General features: G+C 38.5%; 1 long non-coding RNA gene across 1 annotated transcript in view; it reads right to left on the reverse strand.

Annotated features, from left to right (window-relative positions):
- Positions 1-872: 872 nt before the first annotated feature.
- LOC148186285 (uncharacterized) overlaps positions 873-24677 on the reverse strand; it is a 146952-nt gene continuing 123147 nt past the window's right edge. The window contains exons 7-10 of the long non-coding RNA XR_015775080.1: positions 21659-21731; positions 16625-16801; positions 8079-8664; positions 873-3185 (exon numbers count right to left, since the gene is read on the reverse strand). This is a non-coding gene — a long non-coding RNA (uncharacterized LOC148186285). The remainder of the gene's footprint in view (positions 3186-8078; positions 8665-16624; positions 16802-21658; positions 21732-24677) is intronic.

Here is a 24677-nt window from a genome sequence, read left to right on the forward strand (position 1 = left end):
ACAGTGTCTCCTAAAACAACAATCTCACGGTGGATCTAAAGGGGTCACAGGGGGATTAAAGGGAAAATGACGGTGGTGCCCCAAGATTTTTTGGCCGGATGGGGCCACTACAAATCTTGGGGCGGCAAACCAAAACCACACCTTAAATTCTGTTATGCTGTTGTAGTATATAAGCTAGTTAAAAACTGTGTGAGTATGGAGAGTTAAAGGTCCAGTGTGTAGCATTTTGGGGTATGTTGGAGTTCAAACCTCTGAAACCTGAGAATACTGTCTTTATGTCGTTTTCAAAAACATGCGAAGAACACAACGAACAACGAAAGAAGAAACAACCCAAAAATGAGCAAGAAAATTAGTTAAATATACAAGAAAATTTCCTGAAAATGTGTAAAAATCAAACCAAAAAAAAGAAATAAAAAGAAAGGGAATAACAAACAAACAAGGGAGCAAGACTTGAAAAAGTTTGTCAAGTTGAGTCTAAAATCATCACATTTGTACTCTAAAAAGTAATTCAGGGGACCTATAACCACCACCGCCTAATTAAAGGCCTGACTGCAGTATAAATTTGTAATTTAGAAAATCCCTTTATAATGCAAACATTATTTGATGAGTCGTGTTGACGTAATAATGTTGATAATTATTTCAGCGTGATATTGTGTGCAATTTAAATACAAAATTCTGCATTGATTGATTAAAAATGAAATTCATGTCGTCATAGCTCAGTGAAAGTGCTGGATAATTGAACTTGTTTCCCCCTTGAGTCCCCTCCTCTGACCACTAAACATGCCTGGAAAAATTCAGACAGTTAAGACCTGCAGGCAAAACAACTATGACACAAATGACAATTTCAAGGTTTAATTTAATAAAAACTTAAAAATCAACTTAAAAATTGGGTTGATTTGATCAATTACTAATTTTACTACTTAAAAAAACCTTGATTGTAGAAGAAAAGCTAATTTCAATAAAGTGTGTTCCTTGCACGTGATTTCCACAATCTTATTTTGTCCCTGATCTTGAAGCATGACTCGACGTTATTTTGTTGTGACCACACAGTGTGGCAAAGTCCTGCTCTTGCAAAAAAGCTGCATGTGAAATCCCACATGTGACATAAAAGCGCGTGAGGGTTTTTTTCTGGACACAAAACTCCCCAATTTTCCATCTGAGCATTGTATTTTTCTAGCTTGAGAACCATCGCTCTCTTTGTGAAATTAACTTCTCTCATGTGAAAAACGCTGATGTGATTTCAAGTGAGTGGAATAAAAGTTGTTGTGTGGAAAACCCCTCTGTCACTTTTATTTTTTTAAAGTCTAAAGTTAAAAACTGTCACATGTAAGTTCGGACAAAACACAAATACGGGGAAAAAAATTTGACTCCTGAAAAGCGGCACGTGTTTGGACGGTACATGTGTTTTTGATTCACATGTGGTTGACATCTTTAAATTGTTGAAAAAAAAAGAAGAAAAGAAGGGGGTCAGAAACAGCTACATTAACCCCTTGAAACCTGGATCAACATCAGTTTTCTTGGGCTGCGTTCAAGCGCCTTTCACAAGCTTTTTGACCCTCTGAAACCTGAACACTTTGGTTAGATTTCTTTCATAAACACGGGGAAAAAGTTAATGTCCAACTTCACAGGAAATGCCCAACAAACTGCAGGAAATTAGTAGAAGGTGAGAAGAAAATTACCTAAAAATTAGTTTTTATAAAAGAGGGGAGAATTATTAGAAAATTGTACAAAAATAGGAAAAAATATCCAGAAAACTGTATTGATAATTATAATTTATTTTAAATTTAAAATTATGTTACAGAAAAATATAATAAAATACATTAAGTAAGTAAGTACTTAAGTAAATACAAGTATGTATTTGTTTTTCAATTTTTTGCACTTTTCTAAGGTAATTTTCTTGTTTCTTTTTAGCTTTATTCCAGGTGCTTATTTCAGTTTGTTTTTTGTTTACAAATTTTTGCTCATTTTGGGGCCATGTCTTGTTAAGTTGCTTGTTGCCTTCACCCCATATTTTTCAAAAGAAATCACGGCGATACATTTACTATTGTGCCGTTGTTAAAGTGGACATGATTTTCTACAGATCCTTCAGGATGAATTGAAATTGTAAAGATTACAGGCAGCTGCTATAGATCGCCTCTGTGTTTTTCATTTACAGTACACTCACACACAACGCAGCGCTGAAATGCATTGTGAAATCTATTGTAACAGTCATCCACCCATGAGTGTAATACAGCTTTGTCAGCAGAGAGATAAGTACTGACAGAGACAGAGGGGAGACATTTTAAGTTCAGTGCGGTGCTGCGGAGTGGACCCAAAGTGCTTATTGATCAAAGCTGGCTGCGCTTGATGGATGGGTGAAATGTTATTATAGCTTCAGCTGCTCTAGTTAGTGAGAGGCAGAGGCAGATAGGTCGACATGGAGGTCGACAAAAAGAAATATTCGGAGAGAGTTTCAGAGAAAATGAATCCTTTGGAACCTGGATTGACATCAGTTTTTTTGTGGTTTATTTAGATGCATTTCAGAAGCTTTTTTAGTTATTTGACAAATCTTTAAGGAAATTGGTAAAGGGTCACCAACAATAACTTAAAAAATAATTCAGAAAAAGGGGGAAAAAATAGGGGAAAATGTCCAGAATTCTACGTTTATAATTATTATAACCGTATATTTAAAGTTATGTTAAAGATTTTAAAAAAATCCATGTTTTTTCATCACTTTGTTTTTTTACTTTTCCTTTTTTGGCTTATTTTCAGGTAATTTCCTTGTTTGTTTTTTTTTAGTTTTTAAATGTTTTGCTTATTTTCGGGTAATTGTCATGTTTTTGTTATCTATTTTTCCTCTTTTTGTGTGCTTATTTTCTGGTAGTTTTCATGTATTTTTTTTTTGCTAATTTCTTCCTTATTGCCGTCTTCCCTTTTTTGGCAAGAAATCAAGCCAATATGCTCAGGTTTCAAAGGGTTAAAGAATGAATGGAAAGAACAAGGAAGCAAGACAGAGTGAGAGAAAAAGAGGATGTGGAGAGAAGAAGGAGCCAGAGGCCGAGGCGTCTCTCTGTGGGGGATGGTGTTTGTTTGGAGGCCTTGTCGACAACACCTCACCGTCTGTCCTCTTTCCCTCTCCTCTGGAGCTTCGGTTTCCTCTCTGGTCCCTCCTTCTCCTCCCTCGCTCCTGATAAAGCCGATGGTGACTGATAAACAAATAAAGATCTGTGGTTAAACAAGGACATCACACAGGGACTTACTGGAAGCACAATCAAAACTTTCAATCACTGCCAACTCTTTTCTTCTTTAACGCTCAGTATTATCTGTAAAAACATGCAAAAACATTTTGATGTAACCTTAGCACACTGTAAAATAAATTCTGTGTTTAGTGGTTGTTCTGAAATGTTTCCAGTTGTCATGCAGTTGTGGGTTTTTTAAATTTCATCCTAATCCCCAGATAAATGTTGGCATTGTGTGTTTTTGCAAACCACAGATATATTTCATGTGCACAATATTTTTAATAGTTGAAGTTTGATTAGGTTTAGGCACAAAAATCACTTGGTCATGGTCAGGAAAAAAATCATGTTTTGACGTAAAACACCTGGTTTTGGGGGTTCAATTCTGGCAGTAAGAAAACAGCCATGTCTCTTAAAAAAACATCTGCTTTGTGAAACTTTCCCCGCTACCAGGTTGCTGCAAAATTCCCACATTTGGAGCCTAAAAGCAGATGGAAACATGCCGATAGCTCACTACAAAATACCCACTTTTGGAGCTTAAAAAGCTGATTGCAACACATCTACTGGTTGCTACAAAACATCCACGTTTGGTGACTAAAAAGCTAATGGAAAAACACCCACGGGTTGATACAAAACAACGTTTAGAGCCTATAACGCCATAGGAAACACACAGACTGGTTGCTACAAAACACCTACATTTTGAGCCTAAAAAGCTGATTGACACGCATTGATGGATTGCTACAAAACAACCATGTTTAAAGCCTAAAAAATGCTGGAAAAACAGTCACTGGTTACTACAAAACACTCACTATTGGTGATGTTAGCCACTGAAAACACAGACAGTATGCTACAAAACCCCCATGTTCTAAGCCTAAAAAGCAGATGGAAAAGGACCAACAGGTCACTACAAAACTACAAAACACCTGCCTTTGGTAACTAAAAAGCCAACAAAAACACAGACAGGTCTATTCAAAACACTCTTATTTAGGTGCCTAAAAGTTTGCAACATACACAAACAATATATGATCAAAACATTATGCAGCCTCCAAGGTTGGATTTGTGGCTTTACCTGCCACTGCACTGCAGGTTATCACCCCTCAGTTTCTTTCATAAACTTGCCCATCTTTACCAAACAGTGTGTGTGCAGCAGCCGCACCCCTACTGGGAATGTAATGGATTCCCATAACAGCTCTGCTCTGTTTTGCCAAGCAATGCCAAAATCCAAACCATATGAGTTTGATCATTTGAAAGGAGTGGTCGATCCACGAGTGCCAACACATAAATTCCTCCCCACAAATAAACTACTGATATGTTTATTTATTTGTCTTTGCTCATTCTTTCTGGTGTCTTTACTTCATGCACAAGTGGTTTAATTTGAAAAATGATTTATACGTCCAAATTAAATCATTAAAAAGTTCAATCCTTAAAGTCCCAAACTTTAATCCTTAAATATATAGACGTTAATATACTGTTCTGCAACTGAAAAGTGTCATTCTTAAAGGGACAGTTCATCCCAAAATAAAAAACACACATTTTTCCTCTTACCTTTAGTGCTGTTTTTGATTCTAGATTGTTTTGGTGTGAGTTGCCCAGTGTTGGAGATATCGGCCGTGGAGGTGTCTGCCTTCTCTCCAATATGTTGGAACTAAATGGCACTGGGTTTCAGGGTTGGAAATACAATTTTTGTCCACCTGCCACTGTGGCTGGTGGATTCCTCAGCCACTCAACAGATCACGATTGCAATCACAATCCTATTACTCGAAATAATCCACAGACGTCCAGTTTCATGTAGGAACTAATTTCTTTCTATTAATAGTTGAGCTGTAACATTAGCAGTGGTGCTAGGGGAACTGGAAGTAGATGCACACTTCCTTCTGCGCAGTATGGTTGGTGGGTATATTTCGGTAGAAAGAAAACAGTCCCCACATAAAGATGCTCACAACAGGTTCTGTGGGTTATTTTGAGTAACTGGGTCATGATTTCTGGACAGAGACAATGCTGTTGAATTTTTCAAATATACTGTTCTCGGCGCTTTGAGCACCACAAATCTAGTGCAATATAGGTCCATTATATTGGAAAGAAGGTAGACATCTCTACGGCCAATATCTCAAACACTCAACAACTCACACCAAAACAATTTATTTTGAAATAATTACACAATCAGATAGCACGACAAGTAAGAAGAAGAAAATATGTAGTTTTAGATTTTGGAATGAATTGCTCCTCCAAAAAGGTAATTTAAAAGTGAAATAGCTCTTCTTGGCCAGTTGGGGGCAGCAGTAACAATTTGTAAACACAACATTAACATATTTGTTGTCATTATTTAAATTGATATGACAAACTAGATGGCATCTTTTTAAACAGCCAGCAGACACAGAGCGACATGATCATTCATGTGGAGTTGAGTTTCTAGTCACATCATAATCTCTTTTAGCTCCGTTTTGGTCTCCGCCAACTCCAGACGGAAATATCTGTCTTTTTCACTGCTGAATTCTCCATGATTTTCACCAGTTAGTTGCTAACTTTATCTCTCTTGGTGATATTATATTCATCACAATGAGAGGCCCCCTTTACATAAACCTATATTCTGATGTTCTTGGTTCATACTTTAACTTGTTTCACATCTTAACAGAGAAATAAAACAGGACATTGACTGTACACGGGTGACATTAACTCACATTAAGAACGCTCGGCATCACAGGAGCATTAAAACAAACAGGACTTACTCTCCGGCTGGAGGCCGTCAGGGAGCCCTGGTTTGTTTGGAGTGTCCATCGAGCTTCCGAGGAAGAGCAGCCTCTCTCACGTGCCATGCCAACTGAAAAATGATGCCTAATGCAAACACTCATCGTGTGAAACACAGGGCAGTCTGTGTGTGTGTGTGTGTGCGTGTGTTTCACATGCCCTTGTAACTTGCGTGCGTATCTGTGCCCAGAGACAAACCTTTTTTCCAGTTTCTCTTCCAGGGTGACCAAAAATAATATCAACTCTACGTAGGTTTCCTGATTTATCTCACATCCTTAGTATGCCACGTTGCCAAATCTGGAAATCTGGACCCCCCCCCATGAGGGCTGCCTCATGTCCTGCTTGTGCGAAAGTGCCTGAGTTACGTCCAGGACAAACAATGCGTACCTGAAAATAACTCCAGACAAAATAGAGCCAGCTATGTTTGTTGCATGATTTTTTTTAAAAAGCAAAAGACATTTCCTTTAAAGGTCGAGTTGGGTTATTTCAACTTACAACCTTCCTGGAAAGATCCCATTGTTTAGGGCGTTAATAAAGCTCTATATCATGTTGGTCTTGCAGAGCTGCCCTGCACACACTCGCATCATTGCCCCAATGATGAGAAACTGACCAAACTGTATTTCAACATGTAGATCTTTATTCATACTGATGTGTCCTTAGCACACGGTAAGCCAAATTCTTGTTGCGTTCGGTGGTTGTTCTGGAGCTTTCGATCATATCATGTGGTTTTTATCAGCACATGAAGTGTGTCTGGTTGTCATAAAATCATAAGTATTCATATTAAAACCCCAAAAATGGGGAAAAAAAGTTGGCATTGTACGTTTCTGCAAACCACAGACAGGTTAGATTCACATTAACATTAACGTGATTAGATTTAGGCACAAATAACACTTCGTTATAGTCAAGGAAACCTTATGTTTTGGCTTTAAATACACGATTTTGGGGGCACAATGCCAACAGCAAAAGCAGTGATGTCTCCATAAAAAACGCTTTTTGTTGCACTATTCCAGCTGATGGGTTGCTACAAAACACCGATGTTTGATGCCTAAAAATCTGATGGTTACCACCAAATATTTACACAACACCCATGTATGAAGCCTCAAAGAGCCTAGAAATACAGTGAATGGTAACAACAAAACAACTATGTTTGGAGCCTAAAAGCAGATAGAAAAATGCCAGTGAGTGACAACAGAACACCAACAATTCATATCTAAAGAGCTGATGGAAACACAGACAGGTTGCTACAAAACAACCACGTTTGGTGACTTTAAAGCCCATGGAAACCTACTGACAAGTTGGCACACAACACCAGCCTAACAGCAGATGGAAACATGCCGATAGGTCACTTAAAAACACCCATATTTGGAGATTTAAAAAGACCACTGAAACACAGAGATGGTTGTTACAAAACATCCACATTTGGTGCCTAAAAAGCAGAAAGAAACATGCTGGAAGATCACTGCAGAACACCAACATTTGATAACTAAAAAGCTGATGGAAACACTAAGATAGGTTGCAACAAAACACCCATGTATGAAGCCTAAGAAGCTGATGGAAACACACTGACAGGTCATCACAAAACACTCACGTTTGGAGCCTAAAAAGCTGATGGAAACCACCAACATGTCGCTACAAAACACCCTTGTTTGAACCAAGGAAACCACTGGTCAATACAAAACACCCATGTCTGGTGACCAGTAAGCTGCTGTAATCACAGAGACAGATTGCTACGAAACACCCACGTCTGGAGCCTAAAAGCAGATGAAAACACACAGAGAAGTTGCTACAAAACACCCACATCTAGAACGTAAAAGCAGATGGAAACACACAGAGAAGTTACTACAAAACACCAATGTTTGGAGACTAAAAAGCTGAGGGAAACACAATGACGGGTTGCTACAAAACACTTATGTTTGTGCCTAAAAGCAGATGGAAACACGCTGATGGGTCACTATAAAACACCCCTGTTTGGGGCCTAAAAAATGTAAATGCAATGGCAGGTTGCTACAAAACACCTTCCTTTGGAGCCTAAAAAGAGCCCTGATTATGAGAGACCAAACAGTGAGTGTTCTGTATTTTAACTTGGACAGAAAAGCTCAAAGTTAATTTGTGACTCACTTCTACTGACATGATTAGCTCGGAGACGTTCCAGGTTTTTGATTTACACCTCCTGGCGTTGTGCTCCTGCGGCTGGTGCAGGGGATTGTCACTGCCTGCCTGACCACAGAGACACGTCGAGTGATTTCCCACCCGTGCACCACCCCTGTGGAATTCCTGGCAGTGATGTTCACCCCAGACAGGCCTTGCTCGACTCGCCTGCTCTCTGCAACAGATGAGTGGAGGTGTGTGTGTGTGAAGAGAAAAGAGACAGAAAGAGAGCTTTATTAGTGTGTTTATGAGAACGTGTGTCATGTTTAATGCATGTGCTCCCTTACATCTCCTCCTCCTTTGCCTGTGTGCTGTAAAATCCGCCCAGGGCCTGTTCTTCATTCCCCCCTGGACGCTGCACCGTTGCTGGGATGCCTGCTTGTGTAAAGCCATAGTCAGGAAATGTCACTGTTGGCATCTGACGGGAGCTGGTGCGCCAACCCAAGCGTGCCTCCTAGCCACCTGCGGCCCAACCTCCTCCGCCGCAGACACTGGCTCGCTTGTTTGTACACCGACCATTCCCCTCCACAGTCGGGCTGTCTGGCCTGCTCCGGGCCTGTGAGAGATCAATCAGGTGAGCACAATAGCATTTATAGGGGTGTTTTTGACTGGCAGCCCTGAAGAGAAGTAGCTGCCATGCAGCTGCACCGGCCCAGCTGAGCTGCCAGAGAAAACACAAAGCTGACTCTAAACTCTCCCCCACACAGAGACACAGGCGCAGCAAAAACACACTTTTTAACGGTTTCAAACAGGAGAAAAAATATATTTCAAAAAATATCACAAAATGAAAAAAAAACATGAAAATGAAAAAAATGTAAAACCCACATTTGCAGCTTGGATTTTTTTAAAAGAATTTTTATGTTATTTGAATTTTTTCATTTATTTCATTTTTACTTTAAACGTATGTTTTTGGTCTGCTTAATGGTTTACACTTGCACCAAGGAGTTTAAGGCCCAGACAGACCAAACCAACATCTAAAATCTAAAAACTGGTGTCAACGAATGTCAACTGTTGCGTAACCTCACGTTGCCTTTGTCTCTTTTTAAAAACAAGGTTAATAAAGCAATGAGCACCTTGGTAGAAAATGTTCCACAAATCACAAGAAATTAGTAAATTTAGAAATAAATTTGAAAAAAGTTAGGGGAAAATGTCTGGGGAAAAAAAAATTATGTCCAAAAATATTATAATTTTAAGCATTTTTTTCCAGCATTTCCTTATTTGTTTTTGTTTGTTTTTTACTATCTTTTTGTTTATTCTTTTAATCTTATTTTTAGGTAAGTTTGGTTCACTTTTAACTAATTACTTGCTCATTTTTGGGTCATTTCTTCATTTGTTGCTCATAACCTTCTTCCCATGTTTTTGACAGAAACCAGGCCAGCTCAGGTTTCAAAGGATTAAATATAAGAAGATCTTTCTTTCTTTCTTTTTTGTTTGTTTTAGCAATTTTAATGTATTTTTTTAAGTTTGCCACATCATGTTATATATTTAAATTGAGTTAACCTCGTTGAGGACACATGCAAATACGCCTGTATTCACATTCATGTATATTCACACGTCCACGCTGTTAAACTGTCCCTCTATGAGCAGCCAGAGGCACATGGTGGAGACCAAAGAGGGTTGTGGGAGACATTGTTTTGTTCTAAAAGCAGGATGACTTTAAGGAGACACAGAGGAGCCTTGTTGATCTCTCTCTCGCCCACTCGCTCGCTGCCCACATAACGCCGGTTTTGTGTAAACCCTCCTATTGTTGCCACCAGCCCCTTCTTCACCCACATTTCCATTTATATCCCATTTTCCACTTCATTTCCATGCTAATTTAGGGACGACAAGAAGAAAAAAAATCCCATGTTATGTCATTTATAGTGATGCAGCTGCTTCGACTATCCATACAAGGGGAAAAACCAGCGGGGCTGGCCCCGGGGCACGGCCTCCGCCTCATCAAAACTGCCTCTGTCGAATCAAAAGGAGGATATGTAGATGGTTGGACTGTTTGACATACTGACCATAAAGATGTCTCTTATGAATTCAACATAAAAGGACGCTCAGTTACAAAGCGAACAAAAGCCAGATTAATAGCAAGTTATTTTAGCTCTTTCTGAGCTCTGCTCCACATTTTCATCTGGGGTTTCATGGTTTTGCAATCCCGCATTGTAGTGTTTTCACAAGGGAGCCCGTCTAATTTTGTTGGATTCCTGCTTGTAATGACTCTCGAGCCCTGTAAACTCTGCGGTGTAAACAATGCCTCCAGATCTTTTCCATAAAACAACACACAAGCCTGTTTAGAGGCCTGAACGAGTGGGCGGCTATGTTTGGTTTGGGTTTATCCGGTACTAGGAGACCTGATAACACAAGGTCACTCAGCTTGACCGCAGATGTCCCACCACGGGCGACGGTGATTTTAACAGGAGGTGAAGGTCAGAGATGTACTTAAACAGGATTCTATATGATTATATGAGTATGTGCTGTTTTCTTGTTGTTATGAAGAAATATTTCTTGATTTTGTTTCTGTTATTGAGAAGTTGTTTTTTTGGGATCTTCCAATAGCAACAGGAAAAAAAAAGATTTGACAGCAACACTGACAGTAAACACAAAATGCACAACTGAGGCGGATGGGACTGTCAGTTTTGTGGGTATTAAAACCCTTTGAAATCTGAGCAAGTTGGCTTGAGTTATTTTAAAAACATGGAAAGAAGGTCATGAGAAACTTAAGAAATGACCACAAAATAAGCAAGTAAAGTAAAAGTACAAAATGAAAAGAAAATTACCAAAATACACACAAAAATGGAAATAACCTGAGATTTTTTTTTAAATAACAAAAATATTGTTTTCAGAACATTTTCCCTATTTTTTTCTACATTATTTCACAACTTAGCCTGCTCACTTATTTATAGTGGATGCACAATTATTAGGAAAAATTCCAAAAATAAAAACAACTGCAAGTCTAAAAAAATTGGGCGGGAAAAATGCTCCGTTTCTGTGATACTCCAGTGGTGGTATGACGGCGTGCAGAGAGCACAACAAAACCGAATTGCAGCTGTGAATGGGGCGCATTGCACCTGATGAAATTGTCCCTCTTAGCACCTTTTCAGTCAATAAAGTGGAAAAACTCCCCCCAAAAAACTTCAATCTCATAACATGCCTAACTTGAGTGGATCATAAGATATCAGGTATGGCATTAATCTGCAGATGCTTCTCTTAAGATCAAACTTTTATAAAAGAGAAGCAACAGGAGCGATTCTAGTGTCCCTCAAACTACCACTGCTCATGGAAGAGAATACTTAAAAAAAACTTATAACCAAAACACTGTGGTCAAAAAGATCCAGCTCCAGGCACTCAGGATGGTATGAAAAGTATAAAAGGCTCGAAACAATCGAAATACACAGAGGTGTAGTACACCAGCGTCGGGGTGTAGTGTTATTTCACCCTGAAGAAGATGCAAGTCGATTCTGTGAAACCACATTTTCACTGTTCCTCCTTTTTTTGAAGATCAAACTTTTCTTTGGATGTCAGTTTTGGTGCCAAGACGAAATGTGGCCTGAGATAGACGGTAAGGCCTTTTGTATTTAGGCGAGCCGATTTTGGGAAAACCTGCGACCCCTAAGGGCCAACTAAGAGGCGTGAGGAGTCAGCAATGACAAACAGTCAATAAAACAGGTTTTCAAATATCGTAAATCACCACAACCAAGAGAGGTCTTTCAGCATGCAGTCAGAAATGTGCAGACGAAATATTAGGATGACGGGTCCAATAGTTTGTGAGATGAGCTGTGGACAGACAGATCCACACACTCACACAAAGACACACACACAATAATAATACGAGGACATCAGAGGATAAAGGTGACCTTCTGATCGTACGGAGCAGCTAATGCCCGACATGAACAAAACGCCTGCGCTCTCTTTGAAGTGAGCAAACGGGAAAGTATGTGAGACTGGCAGCCGTGCCACCCGGTGACATCTGGGACTTCACCGGGACAGGAATGTGCACGGACGTCCTTGATGGAGGTTTAAAGCTGTGTCCTTGAGGATGGACGTGCCAGAAGGTCTTTAATGAACGGTGTCCTGTGACGGACACTGGACGTCTCTCAGTGATATTAACACTACATTTATGGTAATTATGGGTTACCTTTGTGGAGGCTGACACCTCGATCCAGAGCTTTGTGTTACTTTAAAGCCTCAGTACAGCAGCTTTACACAAAAACACAACAAACATAGAAGTCTGAATTTCTCTCTGAGAGCGTAAGAATACATCCACACTAATGCATTTTTTGGAAAACAGATAACTATTGCTACATTTAGGCCTAGTGTCTACACTACTATGATGTATTGTAACCAACAAATCAAGCCTAAGAAACCAACACCAGTTGTTTTTTGGCAGCCCTCACATTTCCACTGCATCTGTGGCACCAAACCTGGGTGTATTTTTTACCACAACACATCGGTGTTTCCCAGTGGCGTCTGTGACACTGAACTGTGACAATGAACCTCAGTGATTTTTTTAACCGATGGCATTTTCCGGAGTGTTTTTAGCTGCACGTGGCCAAATTTCCCATTGAAGTTTTCAGCATTGAACATGGGTGTTTTTAACGGTGCATTGCGATGTTTCCCAGCAACATTTGAGCCCCTGATTTTGGTTGTTTTTTACTGAGACATCGTCGCATTTGAGCCGCTCAACCTCAGTGTTTTTTTAATTTCTCTGCTTTTTTTATGGGCTTTCTGTGCCACCAAATGTGGGTATTTTAAGCCGAAATATGATCTTTTACTAAGTGTAACCAATTTGTTTCTGTGCCAAATTATAACCTCACTTTAATTACAATGTTGAGAAAAATTTAAATGTGTCAGATACAAAATGATGCACAAATGTGTCTGGGGTTTGCAAAAATGTACGCTAAAGTACGAACATTGTTTTTTGCTGACTGGGTTTATAGAAGTATACAATTGCATAAAATGGAAATACTCAAGTAAAATACAATTTTCTCAAATTTGTACAAAAATACAGTACTCGAGTAAATGTACTTGGTTACATTCCATCACTAATTACAGCAAAGCTAATTTATTAAAATGAATGGAGCACTAAAGGTAACGGTGGGGTCATTGTGTGCATAAAGGCCCCCAAAAACACCAACAAGGAGCCCTCAAAGTTCTCTGAAATTTCACATCTGCAGAGCCCTGAGCTGACTCGTAGACGTGGACTTTGGGACTGAGAATATGCTGCGCTCACTTAATCTAAACAATAAACATGTTCTGTGTATTCCCTGAGTTAGAAAACACAGTGAATACACAGAACATGTTTACAGAAAACGTCAGGGGGAGTGAAACACTTCCTGGAAATAGGTGTCCTTATAAAGTGATTTCCAAAGATAGGCGGATAAAAACGTGAGCAAATAGTACTTTCGGTTTACTACAAACTGAATGTTATTCTACTATTTTTTGACCATGTTGTATTTACAATCTGACAGCTGAGTTCTGGGAATCTGACACCACTAACAAGAACTCGAAACACGACAAGTGGTCAAAAGATCACACAGATTACCACAAAAACTGGTTTGCCATATAAACCACAAGCAAACTGTAAATTCACAAATAAAAAGTTAGCAGTTTGCAGACAAACCTCAGGACCAAAAACTGGTTGTTGTACTTTACTTAAGTATTTCCATTTTCTGCTACTTCATACTTACAGTCCACTACAGCCATCTGACTGCATTGTTACTGCTTACTTTTCACATTAAGATTTTACACTAAAGATGCGCTCATAAAATACAGTGTATACACATTTATACACCTGAAGCCGCCGTGTTTGTAGCGATGCATGTCAGGGTGATCTGGGCCTTTCAATACTTATTTTTAAATATTTTTCTGCAGTATTGTTTTATTTTTCATAGTATTTTTGCACATTTCTATATTTAAGTTTCTTGACTTGCTTTTATTTATTTTCTCTACTGTCTTTATTGTTATGCAAAAAAAATATCAGAGCAAATTCTTGTATGTGAAAAGCTACTTTGCAATGAGTCTGATTCAGATTTCACAAAATTATTGTGTTTAAAGATCTCAGCAATGACTTTTCTTATCATTAACTTTTAAAAATAACGACCAAAAACAGTTTGAAATTACGTAAGCCGATCCTTTAAAACAAGGCTGCCTATGAGCTGTTAGAGAATCAGAAACAGGGTGTGAGCAGTTTCATGTAACCTGCCACCTTGTTTTCTTCCTCCTCAGCACATGTTTTGAGGGTACAGCGCCACGCAGCATGACATAATAAAAACAATATTCCATTGAGAAAAACGTGGGCCCGTGCTGCGCCAGCGCTAAGCGACCGCTCCCTTCTCGTGTCGCGCTGGATTCGCTCTGCGCAGGTAAAGCTGCACTGATGTCAGCGCTCTAACATCAGGGGATGAAGTCAGCGGTGTTTGAAGGAGTGAGATCATTTTTCCACTGACTGCAGAGAGGGGCAGTGTAAGGGACACCTCCTGTGGCAATCAGGGAGATGCTGCCTGTCTGTCCACCTGCCCGTCTGTCTGCCCGTCTGTCTGCCCGTCTGTCTGCTGTGACACTGGCCTCCTGGCCTGACTGTTTGTGCATAAAAAATAGACCCAAAACAATGCACACACAATATGAACTGCCATGTACAAGGCCTGAAAAAAGGGCAGATACATACACAACTGATATCATAAAAATTAAATAATGTTAATATAATTTATTCTAAAAAAAAATGTTTTAATATCCCATATCATAAAAAAGTGCCAACTTTTGTAAAATTCTTTAAGTTTCCTTTATTATGTTATTATAAGCATGTTCATGTGTAAAATAATTTAAAGAAATAGTTAAAGATTTTGGAAAATATGCTCATTCACTTTCCCTCCTTAACTGTGAAGTTGCCAGGCAACCGACACGAAGTAGAGACTTTAAGAATTATTGATTAAGCAAAAATAATAATAATAATAATAAAAATACAATATATTAACTGAAAAATGGGAAGCTAGCTTTTGACCCGTTTCTAGTCTTCATGCTAAACTAGGCTAATCGATGTTCTCATTTTAATCTCTGCAGGACAGCATATAAGCACATCTCCAAAATTGGAAAACTGTTTCGCCTAGAGCGCAAAAATGTATTTTATCCGTAAACTGTAGCCACTGTGATGTCACCCACTGGTATAAGGCCGACAGTGATGCAGCGTTGTAGGAGGGGCTTTGTGCATTTCTATGGAAGTTACTCAGTGGCAGATTGACCCAAAAAAGCTTGATTTCCAAAGTATTAAATTACCCAGATCTTCTGCATTGTAGGTTTTAATCTTCGTAGATTAAGTGATTTACGGCACGGAGCAGCCAACTCCTGGTTTAGCGCTCTGCTAACTTGAATTGCAATGAATAAAAAAAAAAAAAAAAGCAAAAAAAGACATTTACAATGTTATTGGATCAAATCTTGAAAGAGAAACGGGTCATTTTGTGGGGTTTTGAAGCCCCAAAAAGTATAAGTCTATGGGGGAAAATATTTTTGGACCCGATGGAATCACGTGATAAACCCCATTTTTGTCTGCTGTGTAAAATTAGCTTCAAAGTGCATTGCTGTTCCTGGGGGCTCGTTTGAAGCCTCGAATTTGGCCTTTTTTGCTGTCGCCATCTTAGTTTTCTGAAGCCAGAAGTGATCATATCTGGACGGGAGTGTGGAGCAGCGGATCTGACTGAGAACCTGACAACACTGCAGCGGTCGCCACGCGTCAATCACAGGACAGCCACGCCCTAAAGTCACCCTGTGCCTGCTTTATCATCTATTTTACTCTAAATGGAGCCCTGATTTACAAGATAAACGTCAGGCTGTATCGAAGACTTGAAACTGGAGATTGAGACCATGAAATAAGAAAATGATAAATAATAATAATAAAGGGAATTAAGAAATAATTCCCCCGCTGGCCATTAGACAGGATGCAGATTAACGACGACTTCACCTTTCGGACACGCAGACAAGTCGTTGATTTTATCATTAAACTCCAATTGTTTTGTCTAAGAGAACCTCATTAACAAATTTGAGGATTTTAAGATATATCATTCTATATCACGGTCATGATTTTCACACCGTTATCTGCTGCAAAGAGCTTATATATTCACACACACACACACACACACACACACACACACACACACACACACAGGACTGGTTATAGGCTTTAAGTGCTCAAGACACATGTAGCAGTTGACATACACTAAGTGGAACACAGAGCAGACACACACACACACACACACACACACACACACACACACACACACACACACACACACACACACACACACACACACACACAGGCACATTACACCTGTGTGAGCACACTGCAACAAACATGAAACAAAACACTCACACACTGGTTCCCACAAACAAACAGACTACACACACACACACACACACACACACACACAAACAAACACACACAGACACACACAGACACACACACACAAACAAACAAACACACACAGACACACACAGACACACACAGACACACACAGACACACACACACCCCTCCTCTTACCCATCTCAGCATGACATCAGCTCGTCCTGGGTTACTCGGCCTCCCGAGTGTCCTGATGGCAGAGATAAGGCAGGAAAGTCACTGATTAGCCGGGAATCTCGTTACACAGGGAGCGGATCCCTCCCTTCTTCCTCCTCAGCTCCTCTCCTCCATCACTGATGCCTTGCATGAGCGATCCTGAGGCCAAATGATGAGCAGAGGAAGCGGAATCAAATGTTAAAAAACAAGGAGATTAAAATCAAACACCTCGTTGCAGACTCATGAATCAGTTGGTTGGATTACAGTTTTGTACGGATGTTAATGGTCATTTGAGGATGATTTTAACGACTTTAACGTCGATCCTCTGACTCTTCATCTTGTGCCATCAGTGGATCAACTCTTGCTTGGTGTGTCAGGGCCCTAAAACACCAACATCATACATTATCAAAAACAGGGATTGTGCACAAAATGTGCAAAAAACCTGTATAGATTTTTTTTTTTTTTTTTTTTTAAATTGCCTTTTTAAAACCTTTTTTGTGCTTATTTTCAGGTAATTGTATTGTAACATTTTTTTTTTTTACTATTACTATTTTTTTCCTATTTTTTTAGGCAATTTCTTGTTAAGTTCATTGTCGCCCTCCCATGTTTTTTGAAAGATATCAAGCTAATTTGCACAGATATCAAAGGGTTAAACTTAGCCCGCTGATTTAGATTTTCACTCTAATATCAAAAAAAGTTGTATATAGTCCCTATATATATATATATATATATATATATATATATATATATATATATATATATATATATATATATATATACATATATATATACATATATATATATATATATATATACATATATACAGTACATTTAAAAAATAATTTTAGAAAAGGCTAGGGAAAGATATCTAGGGAAAGAAAAGAGAAAAACAGGTGGGGAAAAAATGATATAAAAATGATATAATTACCATAATATCATATTAAAATCATATTACAACATTTTAGATATGTTTTCTAAGTCATTTCTTCTTTTCTTTTTTCACTGTTTGTGTATGTTTTTTCTTTCCTTCCCTTTTTTCATCATATTATCAGGTAATTTTCTTGTTTTTTCTTATGTTTTTCTCATGCTCTTTTGTTGCTCATCGCCTTCTTCTCCTACTTCTGAAAGAAATCAAGCCAATTAGCTCGGGTTTAAAAGGGTTAAGTGACTGCAAACATGTTTTTGTAATATCTTAGACCGTAAAGCCGAGCGAGGCTGTATGAGCTGTACGTGTTGTTGACTTTGGCGGCCTATTCTTCTGATGTGACGGCGTTTCCCGGCAGTGTTGCGAGGGTGTTGCTGCTTTGCTTTGCTGCCGTTGGGCTCATTGTCTCGGGTACAAGGGGGGCAAACGTATGGTTGAAGGAGCCGCATTTAAGACTCAATCAGTCCTTTGGTGGGGTCCACTGACCCAGAAAATGGGTTTCCACAGCCAGAGGAAATGATACTCAGTAATCACCTTACTGGCAACACTGGAGGAGGAATGCACACAGATCTCACACTAAATACGCTCAACATTTATTCTGAAATGCCTGAGAGAAGACGAAATACCTCGTTAGCTTGAGCCAGAATTAATTTTCAAACCGGTTTCTTTCTTTGACAGTAATCTGTACGTTTGCTTGTTGTATTGTTTACAGCTGCTTCCTTTACTGTTCGTGTTTCCCACACATTCCTGTCATATGCGTCTCATACGAGAGCAGAGTGCAGGTGTATCAGGTGTTCCTCGTGCTACTTTCTCATGGGAGAGATGTGAGATTTCACGGAGTTAAAGAGAAAGACAAATCATCATTTGACAACCTCAGCATTACTGCACCTCTGATTTTATGTCTGTGGAGCCACGTTAACCCTTTGAGTGACATCAGTTTTATTATGCTGCCTTCAGGCACCTTTCTAAAGTATTAAAACCTTTGAACTCCGAGCAAGTTTTCTTTCAGAAACTTGGTAAGAAAAGTCTCACAAAACAATAAAAATAAGTAGATTTAAAAAGTTTCCTGCCTGTTTTTCTATTTATTTTTTTCAAATTGATTTTTTCCAATTTGTTTGCCTTATTTTGTCATTTTCATACCAATATTTATTCATTATTTTCTTATTTTCTAAGTTTTTTCATGAACTCATACTCATAAATAGATATTTTGAGTTATTTTTTGTAGAATTATAATAATTTTTAAGCAGTTTTTTCATCAGGTCATTTCCTTTTCTTACCCTTTGCCATTTAAAAAAAAAATGTGGCTAATGGCTTGCTCATTACCCTCTTCCCATGTTTTTGAGTGAAACCAATCCAATTTGCATTAGGTATCAAAGGGTTAAAGAGTAAAAATTCAAAAAATTTTGTGGGGTCTTGTCTTAAATTGTATCCTGGTCAAATTAAAGTTTTGTATTTACATCCTACACATTTATAACCGTGACCAGCATCTCTGTATCTCACTGTCAGTCGATCCGTCGGTCCACAAAAAAATTCCAAACATACAGCGGCCACAGTTTCTGCAGAAAAACTGTTACCATCTGAAATATGCGGCCAATTACAGGCTCATATTCAAAGTCTTCATCCTGTGAGCCAAACTAAAAACAGCCAAACAGAGCTGCTGACTTCTTTTTGTTGAAACGTATAAAACCTTGAATGCAGAAATGAAGGAGTTACGTCACTCAAACATACAGAAGCCTGTTCTCAAAAGCTCAAAAAGCGAAGCCATGTGGCCGCTCAGATAACTTTACCAATAAGTGTTAAGTGACCTTCCTCGCTGAACTCCAGCGTACTGCATGTGAAAAAAAAACAAGCCTCTTTCTTTATCCCTGAAGCCAATAATGCCGTATTATGACACAGAGCACATCTGATCCGGGCGGGTCCGGTTCAGTGAAAACATTTTCCCTGTGAGATTCGGTTACACATGCCATTGCATAATCACGAGCGCTTCTAAATGGGTCATTGAGGCACTTGTTATTTAAGATCTTTGGAGGACCTGTTTTGACAGTCATGCCGATTGATCTGGCTCCGAGTCCGGTTTCACATGGGAATTGATTGTGTGATAAAGATAGAAAGATTGATTGTCTCGATTCAGAGCGCATCAGACCTTTATGCAGCAGACAAACACTCGATTAATAAATGTAATTGGGTTTTTTAATACTTATGTGGTCCTTAATAAAAATTAATTTACAGTAAATGAGAGTTAAAATGCAGTGGAAATATTGAATGTTGCAGAACTTGTTCTCACACTGAGACTGGTGCTAACACATGAGAACTCATGACAAGTTTTAATTAAATAAATCACAAATAAAAAGTTAAAATGAGTAATAAAACGCATCCTTCTTCAGTTTGATACGCTCATGGATTTGACGCTTCGAGTTTGACATTTTAGCCATTGCCATCATTTTGTTTTTACCATATTTGAGAAGGCTTGGTTTGGTAAATTTCTGCAAACCACAGATATTTTCAGTAGTTTGTTATCACGTAGTGCATAAACGGAAACGATACGTTTCTTTACATTTCAACAACACTGTGGTCAAAGTTAGGTTGAGGCACAAGAGCCACCTGGATAAAAAGAAAACGATCATGTTTGGGCTTAAAAAATACAGTTTTGGTGGCACAATCACTGCTGGAGAAGCAGTTGATGTCGCTGTAAACACAAAACAAACAAACAAACAAACAAACAAACTCTTCTCAATAAAAAACAACCTCTTTTCATGCCACAATCACAGCAAAGCAGCGATGTCTCTGTAAAACACTATTGTTTTTAGTGGTTTTAGTGGAACGGTGGGAAAAACAGGGACAAGTCGCCAAAAAACACCCGTATTTTTTGGCTTTTTAGCAGTTACACCTCGCTTAAAACAACTGGGTTTGTAGTTTAAAGAAAAAGTAAAAATGACAAAATAAATTATTTTAAAAAATTACCAATCAGCACCTCTAAAGTTCACTAAAAAACACTCATGTTCGACTCTATACAAAACCAGAATAGTAAAAATGCCGATTTGTGGTTTCACCAGCTGTTATGTACTAAAACAACAGATCCTCAACAGTCCATACGATATCGAACAAATCCGCATCCCACAGATGGCTTTGTCATGTTATGTACTGAATGTAAAGTTATGTAAGTTAGGCTTTGAAAATTAAACTTGGAGACGACGCATCTTAAAATGACTCAGTGTTGACTTGAGTTCACAGCGGACACAAACACCAGTCTCCTGGGGGAAAGTCCTGTGTTTGTTTGAGTCCTCTACCACCACAATCTGTGTCCTTACATGGACTTTTGCTCTTTATACTACCTCATGTTTTACTCCCGTCAGTGTCACATGATCATGAATATGTGGGTTGTATATGAGTTGTAGTTTATTACTTTTTGTCGGTATATGTAAGAACATGAAAACAGCCTGACTAAAATGTCTTCCTGCTAAGATAAGCTAACCTTTCCTGGCCTCAGCTTTATATTTAATGTATGTTTATAAGAGTGGTATCAATCTGTTAATCACATCCCCAAAAATTGTAACTATTTCCTTAAAAAAATTCAAAATATTTTCCGAAATGCCAAATTGAATTACATATATTCCAATTTAATTACAATTCATTCATAAAATCCCCTTCTGTGTGGTCTGGTTTTCATCTTGTCTCTTTGTATTTTGTTTTGGCTTCTTATGTGAAGCTCACAACACAGCACAGAGTGACAAAAAGAGAAACTTTGGGATAAAACAACATTGTGATTTCTTCCGTGTCTCTACCTGTGCCTGAGCGTAAGTGCGAGCAGATGGCCGAGGTGATGAACTGAGGGCGGACGATAAGATTTATGGTGACGTCCCTGGGCAACACAATGTGTGCGAGATAAAACTCTGCTGCCGTGTTTGGTTTGAGTAAATATTTTGGAGGGTGGATGGTGGCAACCGTGTGACTGGTCTGTCACACTCAGAGCCACTGCTCATGAATGAGGAGTGAGAGGAGGAAAACTGTTTATCCCGCTCCTTCATGGTGTTTAATGTGGTTATGTTTGTTTCCAGTAATGATAAACTGTAAGAAAAGAGGAGTTTACAGACCTGAAAGACGTGTGTCGTAGTCTCAGGCGCCACCGTGAGGTCACTTCTGGTACAGCACAGTACGTCTGCTGGCCTGCAGATGGATATTGATGAGATGTTAGTGTTTGGATCAAAGTTCAATCAAAATAAATATGAAGGAAGTTTTCTTTTTTTGCAGAGTAACATTTAAAATATTTTACAGCTTCACAGGAAAACAGCACAAAACTTTATCTATGAATAAATCCAAAATGTTTGGTCCGTTTATATGTTTTCTTTCAGGTGGGGAGCAAAACCGTCACTCGGGCTGCTGCAGGGCAGAGCAGAGTGAGTCACAGACACGAAGCTGCAGACTCGTGTGTCACTGTTTGCCCGCATTTATTTGTGTTTGCACTTCTGTGACTGTGCAGCAAAATTAAACAGCGCTCGTGTGTTATTTTACTGCCAGATTTTTTAAAAAGAGCTAAAAAAAGAGATATTCTGGCTGAAAGAATGGAAATTGAGGCAACATTTTATGCAATGCAGCTTAAAAAACTGGTCACGCTGTTGACATTTAATTTCCCATCTTAGGAAATGGATTTTACGAGGAAAATGGGACAAAGAGATCTTTTTTTGTGAGAGTAAATATCTAAAAATGATTTATTTTTATAGGTTCACCACACTGTGTGTTTGCGTATCTCGTGATACAGTGTCTGCTGGCAGAACTGAATGTCCCTTTTCACAGAAAACATGTTGACATGTTTTTGGAGACAGAACAATGACAGTTTTGACATCAAAAATAAAATTTGGCTTTAAAAAAAGAAAGAAAGAAACATTATCAATGAAAAATAAGACACAGGCTTTAAAAAAATTATGTTGATTATTAATATTTTTGCAATGTGATGTGTTTATCCATAACAATTTTCAGTTTTTTTTAATTAAAAAATTATTGTTATCATATAATTTCATGTATATGAAGAAAGGCATTTTCTTGTTGTTATTGTATTTCTTTTTTCTTCTTACAATTATTTTCAGTAATTGTCCTGTGATTTTTTATACTAATTTCTTGCTATTTTTTGGGCCCATTTCTTGTCAAGTTGCTTTTGAGAAATCTAGCCAGTTTGCTCTTGTATCAAAGGGTTATAGAAAGTCCAGAAAAATTATTGTTTCTAATATTATTTGCACAAAAGAAACTATGTGATGCAACAAGAGGAAAAACAAAAATTCACCTTCTTGTTTTGATGCAGGACAAGTAAAACTCATTCTTCGCTGTGATGTAAAGTTAATCCCAGCAGAGCTTTATTTTGTATTTAAATTCAAATTGTTTAAGTGTTAACTAAAACTGCTGAATACATGCAATGGAGTAAAAGATGCAATATTTATCTCTGAAATGACTGGACCATAGACTTGAGGAAAAATAAAGTACAAGTACCTCGAAGTGTGCAACACCTGTGCTGTCCCCGTCTAACCAAAATGTCCTCTGGGGAAAAGACTTTTTGTACATGGTAAATTATTTTTAGGTCATTTTTTGTTTTTTTATTATATTTTTGTGTTATTTTGCATGTTTGTTAGTCAATCGATTATAATAACCACCAGCTCAAATAACCTGACTGGCAACTTTGCTGTAATCATTGATGTGAAGTGCAATCATGTATTTGGGCACTAGGTGGCGTCAATCACCAACTGTTGTATTTTTGAAGTTGGCTCTTAAGCCTCCAGTCGAGAAGTGCACAGAGTAGGTGAGAGTGCAGGGAACTTTATAAAGCCTTATCTTATTCTAAAAATAATAATAATAATAATAATAATAATAACTTGAAGGATAATGATTCAGTTTGTATTAAATCTGCTGTTCTGTGTCAACAATCTAAAAAAACCCAAAAAACAAAGAAAGAAAGAGTGAGAACATAATCACTTTAAATGTTCTAGCGTTTTCCTCAGAAACAATTTATAAACTCAGACAGAAATAATCCGCCACAATCATCACTTGTGTGCTGGCGTAATTATCTGCACACACTCTGCTCTCCGATTGTATTATTTATTTATTTATTTTCAAATTTCCAAATACATTCCCATCTCAACTTCTCAAATATTGCCTCTGGGTCAGTGGCGTTCATGGCTACACACAATGTGTCCCCCTGTGTCTGGGGTTGACATTTTGGGCTAGTGTGTCAATTAACCCTTGCTGAGTGCACTGTGTCTTTTAAAAATACACTTTCATTTTTAAGTATGCATCCCATGAGTTTCTGCTCATGGGATGCAAACAGTCCTTTTCAAAATAAACTTACAATGCTGATAAAACACCTCCTATTTAGGTTTGTTTCCTTGTGCAACTAAAGCACCAGGTTCAGCAAAAAAATCAGACTCGCGGGTAAAAGTCCAGGGTTTGTTGGACCTGTCCACCTTACAAAGACTTTCCAGCTCTTTGTGTTACGTCGTTACCAGCAGTGTTTCAAACTGATCTGCCTTGCAGCATATTAAACCACCACAAAGGTTTTTGTCTGTCCGCTTAATGAACTGATGCCACCTGGTGCTGTATCACACCGACGTGAACGCGGGCTTTTGCTGTGGCTGTCTGACAGAGCGTTCACGGGCATGTACCCCCACAGCATTCAGGTGAGGTCAGGGCTTTAGAAAAAAGTTTGCAACCAGGTGCCAGACCGCAAAAAGCAGGTATCCAAGAGACACAGTGCTGAAGAAACGTTGTCCATTTCACATATTTCTGTGAGACTGAGCTGCATTATTGTGTTCTTGCTTATATTCCTATTTTCATTCACAATAAGTCCTAAATAATCACCATCCTCTGACATAATCCTAAAATCTCTGCAGCATTATGCGACGCAGTCCTTTGTGGGTGCTTTTATCCATTTAAACGATCCATTATCATATCAAGATGATGTCCGAACACTCAGCTCAGAGCCAAAGATCAAACAGAAGCTGAGGTCGTGTAGATCGGTCCGCTGTCTCTTTCTATTTCTTGTCTTTCAGATGTTTTAGATAAAAGTTTTATTTTGAAAGATATTGCTGAAAAAAAAACCAAAATCTAAGGAACTCCATTAAACTTCTC

Source organism: Plectropomus leopardus, chromosome 19 (genome assembly GCF_026936395.1).
Source record: "Plectropomus leopardus strain MGB_pleo_1.0 chromosome 19, ASM2693639v1, whole genome shotgun sequence".
Classification (NCBI taxonomy): Eukaryota; Metazoa; Chordata; class Actinopteri; order Perciformes; family Serranidae; genus Plectropomus; species Plectropomus leopardus.